Below are 17037 nucleotides of genomic sequence, written 5' to 3'. Positions count from 1 at the left end.
TTGAGCACTCGGTTGCTATGGAAACAAAAAAGACAGAAATAGTTTATGTATTTCAAAAGCTGTCAGCCTATATGCTGTGGATTTTGATAACTAAACCTAAACATGAACCATCTTTTCTAAAAACCATTGTGACATTTATTATCATGCATGACTGTTGCTAGGGAAAATAAGGCACCATTTCATTTAGCTTTTTGCCCATCAGTTAACATTTGTGATTTCAGAATTATTTTTTGTTCATAATCAGTATTTAGAAAACAAGAATGGAAACAAACATACAGTGAGCTGGCAAACATTGCAGATTTCTCCATGGTTAAAATACAGCAAATTGCAGCACAGCAATTCAAGGAAAGATGCATTGAGAAAGACATCTTTTAATATTTAAAAATATATGCTCAGCTTCCTTAAGAAAATTTAAGAAGAATGACGAAATATTGTCTTTTCTGAAAGATGCAGCAGCAAAATAATAATGTCTGTGGGCCTTTCTAAGCCGCTGAGTTACTTCTGCGCAAAAACTGGATGTTTTCTGAACTGAAAAATCCTTCTCTGGGGATTCAACTTTACCAGACACTAAAAGTGTCCATTCTATTGCTGTTCTTCAGGAAATTCTGATATTCCCAAAACTAAGGTTTCCATAACAAAATCTTTTTATCAGAATGCAATGATCCAGTCAAAGGAATCAAGACCATTACACAATACCAACTTCTCAATAGTGCAGCATGATGAAGGCCTGAAAGCAGTACAAAATTCATTTTCCCAGAACACACAACAGATAAACTCAGTTTGGAAAATAGCTAAAGAAATATCACTCATAAAGCATTTTCTGTTTTTCTAGGAGGAGAGAAGAAAAAAATTACATTAGATGTTTTTTAGATTTGGTGGTTTTGCACACAACCTTTTTCTTTTATATCTACAGTTTCTGAGACCACAAAAAACCCTGTGATTCAAGAAAATGATAGAAAGTATTTAATAGTAATAGTTGCTCTTCAAAATCAAATATTCTGGACTCACTGTTGGCATGTTCCCTTTCATTGCATCAAAACTACAATAAAATGGGTGTTTCACAATGCAAGCAGGGATGTCAGGAATGTTTATAGAACAATTACATTCACTTTGCCATTTAGAAGGAAAACTGAGACATTGAGATAATGAAACAGAACAATTTTTAATTTTCCTAGGAATGAGATATCTAAATATTTATTTATGCAATTAATTGCTCAAATATAAGTGTATTTAGTCCTGAAAACTCATTCTGCATCTAAAAATGTTCCTCCTGAGCCATGCAGCATTTTTATTTAGGTTAATTATATATTAATTTATTAACAGTAATGCAAAAAGGGAGAATTCTGCGATGTTCTAAAGAATTTAAATAGTGTAAACCATGTAGACATCATTTACAGGCTAATAATTTTTTAAGACATTTTATTTTGAGGTGTAGAAAGGCACAAATTTCATACAAAATTCAGTGTAGAACATCTTGTTTCTGAAAGTGTTAGAAGACCAACCTGGCAATCTGATTTACTATAATGAGCACCATGGTGGTTGCTATATCTTTTTTCAAATGGTATTAGGGCATGATATAGAAGTTTTCTGATTGAGAAAAATTATTGAAACACCATCACACACTAGTTCACTGGGTTCCCTTGTAGTTAATCTATCATGCCATCAGTCAGGGCTGAAGCCTTGGTTGCACTGGAGTAGATTAGATAAATCAAATTTTATCACCTTAGATGAGAGCAGAACTGTACCCACAAGCTCGGCCATTTGCTCTGTCACATGATCTTAGGCAAATTAAAATTGCTATCCATTAAATAATAACTTCAGTCTCCCACCTTTGTCCATAGTCATAGGGACATTTTCAAGGTCATATTGTTAATAATTTTTTGATTACTGGGCATTTTATATGCAATCACAACTAGAAATTGTGAAGAACTAGGAGGCTCTAAAGGGAAACTGGCTTGTTTACATACAGTAAATTCTCCAGGTTTCAGTAGAAACAGGATGCAGACTTCAGTATACCTAAAAATATACGTCACAAAAAAAAAAAAAAAAAAGAAAATAAAATTCAATAAATGGTTCTTAGATTTTGGGCTCGCAACTAAAATTAAGGAAAAAATCTTCAGAACATATCCATATTCAGGTTTAAAAGGTATACACAAGATGCACAGAAAGGGTAAAACAATCTATTTATACAGATTCATTGCTCCTTGAACAACACCGAGTTTTCCTCGTGTATTTCATACCTCTGGCAAGACAGTGTTACAAAAGATCTGTGAGAAATAAAGCATCCTCAAGACAATAAGGGGTGAGGCAGATGAGTTCTTATAAGGACTGATAGAGCTAATAGCTAGATTAATTTAGCAAAACCAAGTGAACAAAGAACTAGAAAGTGAGCTGTCTTTCAAAATCAGATTTATCAGAAAGAATATCCTTATCATTCTGTTCCAGTCCTACCAATAATCATGAGGGAGTGAAAACAAAAACTAATCAGGGCACTGTGGTGTGTTACTCACAAGCTCATAACTGGCAGTAAAATTGAAAGGTCTCTGTCTGCTGTGGTGAATAATTTCTACACCGAGGCCCAGAACAGACACATCTCATCATCTGCCTCAAAACAAAACCTGAGCCAAAATAAGCAAGTTAGAAAGTTACAGTTCCTCCTTCTACTCTAAGAAATTTGGCTTTAAAGACCCTGCAGGGATGCTATATTTTGCGAAATTTTTCTAAAACAGATAAAATGCGTGAACTAGAACATAAAATGAAATTTGTGCATCTGTTCTAATTCTAGAAAAATGTAATCTTGAGATATAGAATGTAACATATACATGCATGCATACATACGTACATATACACTTAGAGGTACTAACTGGAAGTTAGGCCTTTCATTCTATAGAAGTTGATTATTTTTATTAAACACTACAAATATCATGTAGAAATTTATAATATTAAAAAAAAACAAACCACAAATGATACTCCAAATGTAACCTAAAGGAAAAGGCTCAAGTAGGCTTGGAATTTGAATTTTCAGATAAGATATGTAGCAGGAACTCCTTCATCACCTCTCAGATAATTATTAGGCTGTTTTTGCAAAACTATATATATAATTATATAGCTGTAAAAAAATTTTTAAAAGTTTAAAAGGACCAGCCTGCAGGGTGAAGTCATCTACAAATCTTTCCTCTTATTCTGCTACAAATGTAGAAATGGCTCAAGCATATTACTAACACCTGCAGATGGCACTGCTAATGTTGATGGTGTTTAGGTTGCAGCCTGGTTAGGCCTTTTGGCTGAAATTGGCAATCTGGAGGGACAAATCACCTGGCTTGACTTTTGTGGAGGTGAGTCACAAGCTGTTTACAGGGCTGATGAACTGTACCTGCATGGACACCTGATAAGAATAGTGAGAGGACACTCTCAGAGACATGACACAGCGATGAGACCCTTGGTCTGAAACACCTTTACCTCTTCTTTCATCTTAAGTAGTGTTAGTCACTAAAATATTTCAATTCTAATAAAGAAATGAACAGCCTTCCTCAGAGGCTAAGTTTCTACTGCGATTGCTAAAACTCAGCACCACCACCTGCTGTCTCGTACAGCAGCTGAACACTCTCCTGCAGGTAAGCAAATCTTTACCTTGCTAAAGGCCAGGAGGTCCAGCCAATGGAAGAGCCGTGAGCTAAATGGCCGATGACCTGAGCTCTGTGAGATATGAAAATATACAAATATTAACACACAAGCCTTTATCTTGTTGTGCAGGACAATTTAGAGTCTTTATGTAATAAAGAATAATATTATGGAATAACAGAATCACTTATGTTGAAAAGACCTCTAAGATGAATGAGTCCAACCTTTGACCAATTACCACCCTGGCACTGAGTGCCACATCCAGTTGTTTGCTGAACACATCCAGGGATGGTGGCACCACCACCCCCACAGAATGACAGCATAATTTAGGATTTAAAGCCGTTCTCTTATCGACACACAAGCCACTTGCTATTTTAGGTATTCTGTTCTATCTGGCACAACAATGTAATTCTACATTTTGTGAATTATATAAGTAGCAAAGAATAATATGGGAAAATATAAAGGAATTTTCTGACATTAGTAACAGTCCTGAGTTTCCACTGTCTATGATATGACTGCAGGATCAGAGCTGTCTTACACTGAATTGGTGCTTAGGGGAATAAAACTTTGTATTTCTGGAAAAAAATACACTGATGTTTTACTCTTTGACAGCAGTACATTAAGTACCTTCCCTGTAAGATTGTCCTTGTGCATCTTCCTCTGGAGATATAAATGTTGTCATTCCTGGGATCATATCTTCCATAATATCATTTATTTACAGAAGTGGTGACTCTCATAAGCTCCAGAGAAAACTCAGATGAGACCTCAGTCATGTATCTAAGTTCTCTGAAATGGGATTTATGAAAACTAAGCATGGGAGAGTTTAGTTTAGCACAAGGGGTCATGAGCTTCCTACTCTGTCAAACCAATGACACAGAGGGGAAATACATGAAAGTCAATGAAATCAGTGAACTTAAATCCCACTTTACAGGAAACATAAGACATCTTGCACAAGAATGAATCATCACAATGAATTTTCTTATTTATATATAATCTAAATGTTTTTAGTTTAGTCCCTGCTTTTTTCTTTTGCTTAAGCATTTCTTCCCTCTCCATGGTGATTGCACAATTGATATATTTTTTTATAAAAGCAGCCATAACTACTTTTGGGCAAACAGACAAAATTATTTTATTCTCCTTTGGTTTAAAACAGCTCTAAGAGACTTTCCTTGATCATTCAATTTTTATTGCTTACTAACTCCTTTCTTAAATGTAAGGAATGATCTTTCTACAGGACATTCAGGATGATGCTTCACTACAGTAAATATTATCTTGAACACCTTTCTGGAAAGCTAGTAGCCAATAAATAAGCACCATGTCATTCACATTTCACTTTCTTTTACTCAAAATAAATCCATTTGAATTTTGACCCACTGCCTCAAGGTTATGATTGTCTAATATTCTTCAAATAAGTATTTTAGAGACAAAATTAATATAGATTTTTGGTTGCCTGAAGTTCATTAATTTCAATAATAAGTACAATTAATTTTACTTATTAATTTCTGAATTTCAACTTATTCGTCCTGAATATATTCTTTCCTTGAATGGGTAACTACACTAGCACTCTAATAAATGCAAATGAACTGTGAACAAATATTTTCCTTTTAATCATCTAGTTGAATGGAAGAATATGCATATACTGTGACAGTATTGTAAGTGTTTGGAAAAGTTACTGTTTCACAAATGTGTAATATGGTTTGGCTGACCTGATTTCTGCTGTTAATTCAAGTCAGTAGGTTCTTGGCTTGGGCCAGCATCTTACCAGGGTGATGATGTGAACTAAACTCAAGGATGATTCTGTACTGATTTGGTCAGCTAGGCTGAAAAGACTTCTCAAATAATCCCAAAGGGAGTTCTCAGTAAAGGGAAAACAAATTTTGCATTCTGCCTCTTCTTTTATTTACCTGCTACTTATATTTTAAATGTAACCCAGTATGTTTTTTTTTTTTTTTTCTGTGCAGTCTTTATTACAAAATCAAATACTAAAGCAGTATTTCTCAGATGGCTGTATGAAAACTTGAATAATCATGTAGTGCTAATGTCTTTACACAAAGTCCTACTGTAGTGCCTCCAGGTATAATTTCTGGTTTACTGGCACACAGTGCAAGACATTTGATAAAATCAGGCTTTTAGTTGCATGTAACTGTTTGAGTTACTCAGAGGCAAGAAAGGGCAAACTTGCCTAAACTCAAGCTTCAGGCACATATGCCTATAATATTGTCAAAAATAACCTTGTTTAGGATCTCCTGCACTCCCAAGTAGCAGTAAACACTTCCTTTTTAATCTGGAAAATTTATCCATAAACCCAAAATTATCCCAGTGTGAGCAATGCTTCATCATCATCTAGAATCAGAAAAGCTGCTGCAAACTATGTGAAAGGACATCCAGGTATTAGGAGTTTTTACCTGCTTAGGGGAAGGTGTAGTTTTGTACCTTTTGAACACAAAATTGATTTAGACAATTTTAATACAGTTAACTAGATATATCAAAAGATCTTTCAACTGAACTCTTGACAATCTTTCATATCTAAATACGTTTGAGCTGCACAAATGAGTTCCCAGTGTGAGTAGATACATTTAGAGAGCATCCCTGAAGACCTGAGGGTACTGGTGGACAAAAAGCTGCACATGAGCTGGCAATCTGCACTTGCAGCCCTGAAAATCAACGTGGGCTGCATCCAAAGCAGCATGGCCAGCAGGGAGACAGGGGATTCTGCCCCTCTGCTCTGCTCCCATGACACTCCACTGCAGGGCTGCATCCAGCTCTGGAGTCCCCAACAAGAGGGTGTGGACCTGATCAAGTGACTCCAGAGAGGCCCACAGAGGTGACCAGAGAGCTGGAGCACCTCTCCTGTGGAGCCAGGCTTGGGGAGTTGGGGCTGCTAAGCCTGGAGAAGAAGAAAGCTTCAAAGAGAGGTTACAGCCGCCTTTCAGTACCCAAGGGGGCTACAAGAGGGATGGAGAGGGACTTTTCACAAAGTTAATGTAGGGAAAGGAGGAAAGGCCTTAAGCTGAAGGAGGGTAGACTTAGATGAGATGTTAGGAAAAAAAATCTTTCCTGTGAGGGTGATGAGGTGCTGGAACAGGTTCTCCGGAAAAGTTGTGAATGGCCCAGCCCTGGAAGTGTTCAAGGGCAGGTCGGATGGGGCTCTGAGCAACCTGGTCTGGCAGGAGGTGGCAGGCAGCAGGGAACCAAGGGGCTTGGACCTTTAGGTGATCTTTAGGGTCCCTTCCAACTCAAACAATTCAATGATTCAAACACCCTGTCATGATGGTCTGAGAGAATAGGCAGCACTGAGTTCAGGAAATAAAAAGGTCTATTTTCATTATGGTAACTGTTTCTAAATTCCATTTTCATATTTTTATAGGCCACTACTTTTTATTTGGGTCATTCTAAAAATTTTTTACAAAGTTTCTCTCTGGAGTGAGGGTATTCACTTCCCTTGAGTAAAATAACTGTAAGAACTAAATAAACATTTTCTATCACACCAATTATTTCCACAAAACCTGTACACATTATTGCAATGTAGATAAAAGGGCAGCATCTTGTACAGAATTCAGATAAAATGTTTTGAGGAAAAGACTGATTTTCATATTTTAAGGAACACTGTCTTACACTCTTCATGAAAAAAACATTTTGAATTTCAAAAACCTGCTCGAAAGTGACAGAAATGCTTTCAAAACAGTAAGATTTAATCTCATTAGCTCAAACCTCTGAAGATGTATGGATTCTGTTTTTAACATGTCAAAATGTAGTTTGACCACTATTTTTTCTTCAAACGCCTACACAGCTGCAGAATTCTGTGCCTCTGATGAAATTAATGGGATTCTAAAGCAACTAAACAGGATTAGAGAAGAATACTTGAGAGAAAAAAATAGTCTCATATTCATGAGGGTTTTTTCCTCAGTTTTGGTTCCAAGCAAAATGAGGATGGTAGATATTCACTAAATTCTCTTTATATTAGGGTTTAATTAATCCAGAATGACAGTTGAGTCTGCTTTCTTAATGTTCCATTGTAAATCATCTGCAAAGCTTCAGTTAACTTGAATTTAGATGCATTTATGCACTGCAAAAATGAAAACATTAATCCAGAATTATCAGTATGGAATAAATGTAATTCTATTACATTTCATGCCAAAAGGCTCCATGTGCAAGGCTTTAAAAATTGAGGAGTAATTTTGAAATCAATCTAAGTATGAAAAAAGCCATATTTTACCTTCACAGAAAAAAATATTATAAATTATGCAGAATTTTATTAATGATTAATATGCTGGTTTTGGTTTCTTCTGATGTATTAAGAGGTATATTAATCTTGCAGTCTTTGTCCATTTTTTACATGATTAATTATCTACAACAACAATAATAATCGCAATAATGTTTGTGGTTCTTGCCAGCCAATGGCATGCAACTGATCCCGATTTCCTTTGATTTTTTTTTAATTCAACAGCTGAATTGACTGGAAGAAAAGTTTTTTGAATGTGAATTATTTGAAAATTACTTAGAATATATTATTCTTGTTGTGCAGTTCACAGACTGTATTATACCACAGTGTTTGTATACCTTGAGCATATGAATCATTTCAGAGTGGAGAAAATTAAACAACAAAAGAGCATGCCCTTTGTCAGGAAACATTTGACCAACCAATTGCACTATTTTTTATGAAGTTTGTGAATTTCTGATAGTCTGAAAAAATTCTTCATACTATCAGTATTCTCTCAAACAATAAATACTCTGGTTCAGGATTAAAAACATAATAAATTCTGCTGTATTTAAGAATTAATTCTATTATTTACTGAATTTTGCTCTCTTGTATGAGACTACTGTATTATTATGTATTGAATTTTGCTGCCTTGTATAAAGGCTTAACATTTTAATGACTCCCTAAAAACCTTGAGCATTCTGCTGCTTTTAGTACTTTAACAAGAGAGGTTGTAATGTGTTACTTTTGTTTTTGTTTTTCCTTTAAATATTATGTGTCTCTAGCACAAGGCCATAAAAAACATTGCATTAGCTGCAGCTTTCACTTCTTTGTTTCACCCCTTCCCTCAGAAACTGTTCTTTCAATATGTGCAATAGCAGCTCCTTGAACAGTAATTATACAGTAATTATTATAGAATTATTAAGTATTAAACCCCACCATATTTGTCAGAAAGTTTTTGAAAAGTCCTGGCTGGTAAAGACCTATAGAAATCTTTGTGCTGCCCATAGAAAAGGGAAACTAAATGTTTATAAATAGATGCAGAGCCTTGGCCTGGTAGAATTGTGCATATGGAACTGTCTTCCACTACAAAAATCTTCTGCAGAAAAATGCTTCCTAAGGAGAGGCGTGAGGTAATGAATTTATGAATTGAAGGAGATTCTCTTCATGAACTAAAGGAGATTTTGTTTATGTAGAAATACCTGCAGAACCAAGTGGACAACACACCATATTCAGGCCAGCAATACTGCTTTTAAAATAATTTCATTTAACAATTTTTATGATAGTAATGCATGATTTTGATTTGCTCATATCTAAAGAAAAACACCACTTCATGGTCTCAAGGTATGCACAAAATTTACTTGTCTAAAAGCTGCATATTAAAGCAGATCCACTATTTCAGTTATTATTGCTAATGGGGATCATCCTTATCAATCAGTAATATTACTGTGGTAGGAAAGAAATAAAAGAAACCCAGAATAGCTGCCTTAGGTATTCTGCATCTATCAATGTGAATATGGAACAAGATTAGTAATAGACAAGGGGTTTCATGCATGTATGGCACAAATAAATTTTTTGCCCTTTATTGATCAAGGGAAGTAAAGTAGACAACAATGTATGAATTTAGAGCATGCTGTTTCCTTCTTGAGTATATTTCTGCAGAAAAGTATTTCAGCATTATTTTTGTGGTAAAAATGCATGACCCACAGAGAAATTTTCTGTCAAAGAGCTCTTCTTTTGGACCTAAAATGTAACAGTAAACAGGCACCAGTTTGTATTAGAAGGACAGAACAAAATTTCATTACAAAACAAACTGCTCCAGTTGCTGGAGATTAATGGGGTGTTTTTCCTCTGGCTTGCTGTGTCTTGTAAAATATATGTCTCTGCATGCTTATAAAGGAGGGATGAGGGACTACTTGCACAGAGAGAGTGCATTGCACTGCTTAAAATTACTCATCACTGCCTTGCTGAAGAGAGTTATGACATTATGGTATGTTAGGAGCAAAGCTGAAATCCATGGCCATTTAAGTCACTGTCAAGGTTTTAAAATGTGATTCAGCAAAAGCAGTTAAATAGCTTGCCAAAAATGTAAGATAGAACATCTTGTACTATTTTTTTCCATGCTCAGGAGAGTTCTGGTAAAGGAAGATGCTTTACATCATTATGTATAAAACTAATGACTTTAAGTGATTGAAAAATAAGTACTTTTTATTATAATGTGCTCAAAATGATCCCTAGTGAGATAAGGCATTATTTACCCTAATGAAATTTTTATCAATATTGTATTTCTCTTCTAAAACTGTGTTAAGATATTCTTTGTCACATGCATCCACATTTACTGGTTTTGCTGCCCCATTTTTTATCAGACTCCATTTTCTATAGATAGTAGGAATTAGGGATATTTCCATCTTATTAAGCTTTCTCAAGAAAGGCTGTGCAGAAGGTAAAATGCACATTTCTCTGGTTTTGCCTTTTCTTTCGTGTAGATCCATGCAACAGAGATAAGGCCATGTCTGTGAGAAGGCTTATGCTTGCCAGACCCCATGATCAGCTTCCTCTCAGCCATACTCTTGTCTAAAAGACAAGCCATAGCTCAAGCTCAAAGCATTTGTAGTAAATTTAGAATAGCAGACCCCAGCTGGTAGCACAGAGCAAAGCAGAATGCAAAGCAGCAGCAGAGCAAATTGGTGCACTAGTTTGCTTGTTTTCAGCGCTGCTTGTCTCCTCTTTATCTAGACTCTATGAAAGCAAACTTGAAACCCCAAAATATACAAAAGCTCTCTCATACTGGTTGTTGTACAACCAGCTAGATCCCATGGCTGACTGTATTTGTCAATGGCCACTGTATAGCAAACATTGTGAGGTAAAAAGAAGCTACTGTAGAAAAAAGCCCAAACAAACAAAAATCAAACAAATAATGCCACTACCACCCCCAAACCCCAAATGAAACAGCATTTCATTGTTGTCTCTAAATGCTATCTTACTTTCAGCTGTTTCATAGAGCTATGAGATTTCACAAAGATTTTCAAAGAAATTTAAAGCAATATAAAAAGGCATTTCTAGAAGAATAATTGCTCAGAACTAAAAATGCATGATAAAATATACATTCAGCATAAATAACTTCCAGGTTATCAAATGTTCTTAATTTTTATTGAAATATTCTGTGTTGTAGTCTTAGTATCACCCAGTCATGATTATATTTTACAGGTATAAAAGATACTTCTCAGTAGTCCTTATGGATAGACTGTTATGACAAACATTCCATGAAAATAGAAATATGAATTCACTCTTATCAAACACCATACACCATTCTGCTAGCATTTTCCAGCTAGAACCCCAGAGCATGTATAAATGAGAGTTAATTCTCAGCAAGTGCCTTTAAATGGTAATTAAAAGTATTGCAATATTTCATAAGTGAATATATCAGAGTAGGAAGAGAGTAGGTGACAGGACAAGTGTCACCAAGCACTGGAAGCAAGAAGATGAGAATACAGGACACAAAAGTCACAGGTCCTCTGTGACTTTCCACCTTCTGTGGAAACTGTGCATCTTTGAAAAGCATCTCTGCTTCCAAAAATGCTTAGCAGCACTCTGCTTACAATCAAAATACTTTTTTTTAGCATCCCTGTTGGTGATATTCCCCAGAACCAGAATGTCACAGATCAAATATTTATCACAGATGTTTAAAGAGAATAAAAAACTCCTGCTCTTCTTGACAGAACCAAACAGGCTCAGTACACAATAGTTTGACTCAAAAGACAAAAAGGCTTTGGGAGGAGCAGCTAGATTTTTGTAGTATCTTCAGGAAATTTGGAATAATCCTAACATTTTGTCTCTCTTGATCCTGTTGAATATAACAGTTCAGAGGGGTTGATGTCCTCAGTGGACAGTGAAATTTAAACTGCCTTTGTCTGCTGCATGAATATGTCTATTTGTGGTGAAATGACACCATTCAACTTGGCCTGGCTTCCAAACATGTCCCAGCAGTTTCAGCTTTCAGCTGTGTTTAGTAAGGGATATTTGCGCAGGATCAAACAGGAGAAAATGTCCAGGACACAGTGTCCAAAGACTCAAGTCTTATGTATATTTCCATCTTGCAGCTCAGATGCCCCACAGAATAAAAACACGTATGAAACCCAAACAAAGCCAAAATTAAAGCTTTCCTTGCACACTTTGGCAGTTACTAATTTTTGAAGTAGAAATATCCCAAAGCTGAATTAGTGGAGTTGTATCAGTTTAAAGATAAAGTTATCATTTTAGGATTGACAGCTGGTTAAAAATTCCTGCTTGAGAATCCTGCTGTTGGCAAACACCCTAAATGTACGTAGAGCACTGGCTTTTGGCTACTTCTGTCCATCTGCTGAGCTCACACCGTGCCAAGTCATAAGTGAAGGTGTCTCCCCCAGGCGTAGAAATTAGGCTGTGATTGGGATAGACAAGCAATAATGTTAGCAATAAAAATTACCTCTTTTGCAATATCTTCCCTTTTGCCAGGGCTTAGTATACATAAACTTTTAAAAATTGATTTTGCAATTACTGTACCACACCTATTGACAAATTCCCTATTTCCTTGAAAACATTTGGCTTGTGTTACTGAGGATTGAGTTAATTGTGAGAACTGAAACAACAGCTGGTTACTTATGAGACTTTTTTATGAATACCAGTAAAATAAAATCACAATTTAAACATATGTTGTTATTCATCCAAGAATTGTCTTTTTCTCCTGGCATTCCTTTTCTACAATAGATAGATGTTAAGCATTTACCTCACCCTGTAAAGGATTAGAAAAATTCTCACACAACTTAAGCTCTTAACTAACCATGAATATTTATGTGCTAAAAGGAGAAAACTGAAGAGAACCATTGTTCTTCTTTGATTTAATTTTGTAAATACTTGAAAATTATTTGCAGATAACAGAAAAATTGTAAAATATATGGTAATTTTCATGGAAAATTATGTAGCCAAAGAAAAGGCATTACATTTGCAAAAAATTTTGTCTGTTAGACAGTGATGAATGCATGAATAAATGAGCATCTTTAAATATTTAAAGTTGGATATATGAAATTTCTTCTTTAAAAGTATGAAAAATTGTGTTATCTTTTTATGAAACTGCTTGTGAGTACTGTCATGGTTTCTGACTGGCATATTGTAATGTTTTATAAAAGTCTAATCAACAAATATGTAATAAGGAAGGTAATGGCTCCAAAGAACATGAAACCTAAGGTACAGTTTGAGGCAAAAGGAAAAAAAAATCATTGTCAATAAGCAAGCAGCTGCTATGGCTGAAGTCAAATCTAACTTGATAGCAATAGACAAATCATGAAGAATAATCAGGGGGGACCTTATAGGGATTATTTTAGACTTACTGCTTAGAAAATCTTTAAGCAGTCAGCATTTGTTTCAGTAGCACTTCTGATCATGGTTGAATGTAGCCTCAATAACCAAATGTTTGCAATTCCCTATTTTTTGGTATAATTTTGCTCTATTGTAAAGTTTTTGTACTGAAAAGTGAAGCAATGGAAACTATTTAAGTTTTGATCCATGTTTTGAGTCAAAGTAAATCCACAATTTAATGGAACAACCTCTCACACATTTTCATTTTTCTGTTTCTTGGATTGCAGTATTTCTCAGAAACACCAAAATAAATTGAGAACAAGATGTACCTCTTACCTGAACAAGTGAAGATACACCAAAGCTGTGGTTTTTCCAGGGATAAAAAAGCCAGCATTCTGGAAATGCATTTAAAATATTGATTATCTCATCATGTATCAGGCACTCTTAAAATTGAAATAGATCTAAGAGTAATTCAGGAGAAAAAAAAATGTTTTCTTTCAAAAGTGGGAAAAGTGGTGACAAAGATTTTTTTTTTTTCCTGGTATCTGGAGGAGACTCTGCCAGACTATTGCAACAAAGAAAGTGATAGATTGCTGGAATAGTGCTGAACCAGAAAAACCCTCCCTTGTAGAAGGAAACCGCAGACAAACAAGACACTCATAGCATGCCAAATTTGTTCCATTGCAAAAGATTTTCTTGGCTGTTATTTTTTCAGCAAAATTGAACTCTACATTCAAACACTTTGGGGGTTATTTAGTTGCAGGTGTATCTACTCAAAGACTGGCTATCCTTCACCTCCCCAAAACCAAAATCCCAAAGCCAAAATCCAACTGCATTAATGCTTTCCAAAATCTCTTGCAGGAACATGTTGTTATGATCCATTTATAAAGGGATGCCTCTGTCTGAATTAAGATACAAACAACCACAGGTAGAAGTCAATAATACAGATTTTATTTAACAGTAAATATAGAGAGATAGAAAGAAATGGGAGGGGGCAGGTTGGGGGTAGGGGGGGAGAGACAGACAGACAAGACAGACTAAGTGGAAGGATGTAGTGGTTTTGGTTTGCTAATCTCAGTCACGGCACCAATTTATGTAGTGTGTTGAGTGCTGGCCAAATGCCAGTGCACCCATTAAAATTATTTTCTAAATTTTTGCTGTGAGATATGGATTAGGAGAAGGGCAAAAGCAGGCTCAAAACTTTAAAGGGTATAAAAAAGTTTTATTAATAGAACTAAAAGAAGATTAATAAGAAGTAGAATAAACTTTCAAAACACTTCTCATTTCCTCAACTCCTTTTTCCTTTCCCGCTGACAACGTAAAGAGACAAAACGAGGTGTTTTCAGTCAGTATACCATCTTTAAAATAATCTTCCTTCAGTTCACTTAGGGAGAGAAACCTCTCCTGCCATTCCATGGAGACTTTTCCCCAATAACCAGTTCTCTCATGATTTTAATTTTCAGGAATAGCAGCCACACAGAAATCTACAATCATGAAGATCCTTCCACAGTTTGGTAGTCTTCCCACAAGTACTACCATGGGTCATCTCAGTTTATTTGGGTACAGTTTTAAGGATAAACTGCTCTAGTATAAAAGCAAAAGTTCTTTTCATTTATCTTTGGAATCATCTTCATCTCTGGGAACAGAGGTCTTCTACTTCTATCTCTAGGGCAAGTTTTTGGTCTCTTGTTTCTTTCTATTCAGGTTTCTCATCAGATCACAGCTATTTCAACATCTGCTTGCTTCAACACGTGTGCCTCTGCTCGTGGCTGGGGTTAGAACACTGCGTCCCCGCAGTGCATTCTATGAATTACAGGGGAAAGTGTCTGATGTATCAATTATACTTTTACTATAGCCTTATAAGAGAATTTTAGCCCAAGATGAAGACATTTCCTCATTCTGACTCTTTCTTCACTGGCCTCGGTGTCTCCATCTTGTTTTCTTTATGTTTCCTTCCCTTTTCAGTTTTTAGTAAAGCCTTTCACTAAAGAATGACTGACTATAATAACATCTAAGGACCTGAAATTTGAAGCATATTCCATAAAAAGCTGATTAATTCAGTCATTCTTTTATAGTGGTTATCTTACCAGCTGGATCAAGAATCTGTTTAGATTTACATGAAGGAGCTTATGCAGAAAAAGAGATATTGTTCAGTAAGTAATAAGTTAAACCCACATAAATTATGCAAACAAAAAAAAAAAGAAAACTGTAACAGATAAATCCAAAGAGATGTTTCCACAACTACTTGGAAAGCTATGCATTCACTTCCTGGCTTGGTATTTAAAACAAACTGTGTAAAAAACCTGAAACAGAAACAAAATAGCAAAATACAATAAGAGTTATAACTTTTTTGCATACAAAAAACCTTTCCTCCTGTCATATATACCTCGGCTCTCTCATTTTCAGGAGCACTGGAAAATACATGAGCACTTTGGAGCCAATTTTTATAATTGCTACAAACTGGATGTGGTCCAGTGCAGTGCAGCTTCACTTACTGCAATGGAGTTCCAGCCATTTAATAAGAGCAGCCAACTTGCTCATTTTCAGGAGTGTTTGGATTAATGGCCCTAGCCCAGGATAACTTCCTACCGTTGTGCTGAAAAGAGCTCTGACTTCTGCTGGCTTTGTGAGTTTTTGTGTGTGTTCGGGGTTTTGTTTCTTTGGTTGTTAGGGTGTTTTAATTTTTTTTTTAATGTAGGAAAGCTCCAATAATTCAGAAGTTTTCTGTATTTAGTCCAACAGCATGTTTATGTACCAGTCTTTCCTTGCAGCTACTCTATCCAGTGATAAAATTAAGGATAGGTAAGGGTACAAAAAGTAATTACTTCCGTGCTTCAATTTGTTGATGAATGAATTTAGAAGAAGCCATATTGTTTTTGCTTTAAAATTTGTTACCACTAAGTAAAAGTGTAGCAAAGATCCAAATATTATTTTAAAAATACCTTATAAAATTAGTAAGGTTCCAAGTAAAATAGACAGAAAATAAATACTAATTAAATTAATAAGAGGCAAATAATGTAATAAATAAAAAATTAATCTGGAGTAAACAGTTTGCGTGTATTTAGAGACAAAATTATTTTTAAAATGTCTTTCTCTTGCTATAATATTTCCTTTTTTTCATAAGCAATAAATGTCTCAAGGCCAATGAGAACAAAGAAGTCTAAATAGCTATTTGGGTGTCCACTGTAAAAACAATAATCTTGAAAATTTAATTTCTCAATAAGAAGCTTAAAATACATTCTTTCACAGGAATCTAAAATTAATTAATTGATATCAGTTATTATAAGCTTCTTCTAATACATTAAAATGGTTTTGCCTTGCATTTACACTTTTCATATTTTTAGAAAACAGAACATAAGACGTTTTTTCATTTAATCTTGTCAGAAATACCCCAATAACACCCTGGTTTGCATTTGAAATAATATATGCTCATTAAAATATAAATCAAGGGTCCAATCAGAAAATGATGGCAATCAAATTGTGATATTCAATGAAGAGGTTTCCAGGCTGACTTCATTAGTAAACATAATGAATTTCAGGTTCTTACCGGTCTTCTATTTGTTTGTACAACTGTAAAGGCTCAATTATGAAGCCTTGAGACAGGCTAAAAATAGCATCAGCCTAATGAAAAGTCTCAATTAGATTTGTGAAAACCTTTTTTTTTTGTTTTTTTATAATCTCACTTTTCTCTCTAACTGTTACAGATAAGCTCTTGGGGGAAAGATTAGCAAATAGGATGCATTATGTTATATTTCTTATTAAGCATGCAACTAGAAAGTATATTCTAAAATTTTGCATTGTATTTTAAAACATATTGTGTGTATAATGTGCACTGGTTACTGCATTTTATATTTTTTGTTATCTTTTATATTTTACTCAGTTAA

Source organism: Ammospiza caudacuta, chromosome 6 (genome assembly GCF_027887145.1).
Source record: "Ammospiza caudacuta isolate bAmmCau1 chromosome 6, bAmmCau1.pri, whole genome shotgun sequence".
Taxonomy (NCBI): domain Eukaryota; kingdom Metazoa; phylum Chordata; class Aves; order Passeriformes; family Passerellidae; genus Ammospiza; species Ammospiza caudacuta.
The sequence above is the reverse complement of the archived record's forward strand: the minus strand, read 5'-3'. Positions refer to the sequence as shown.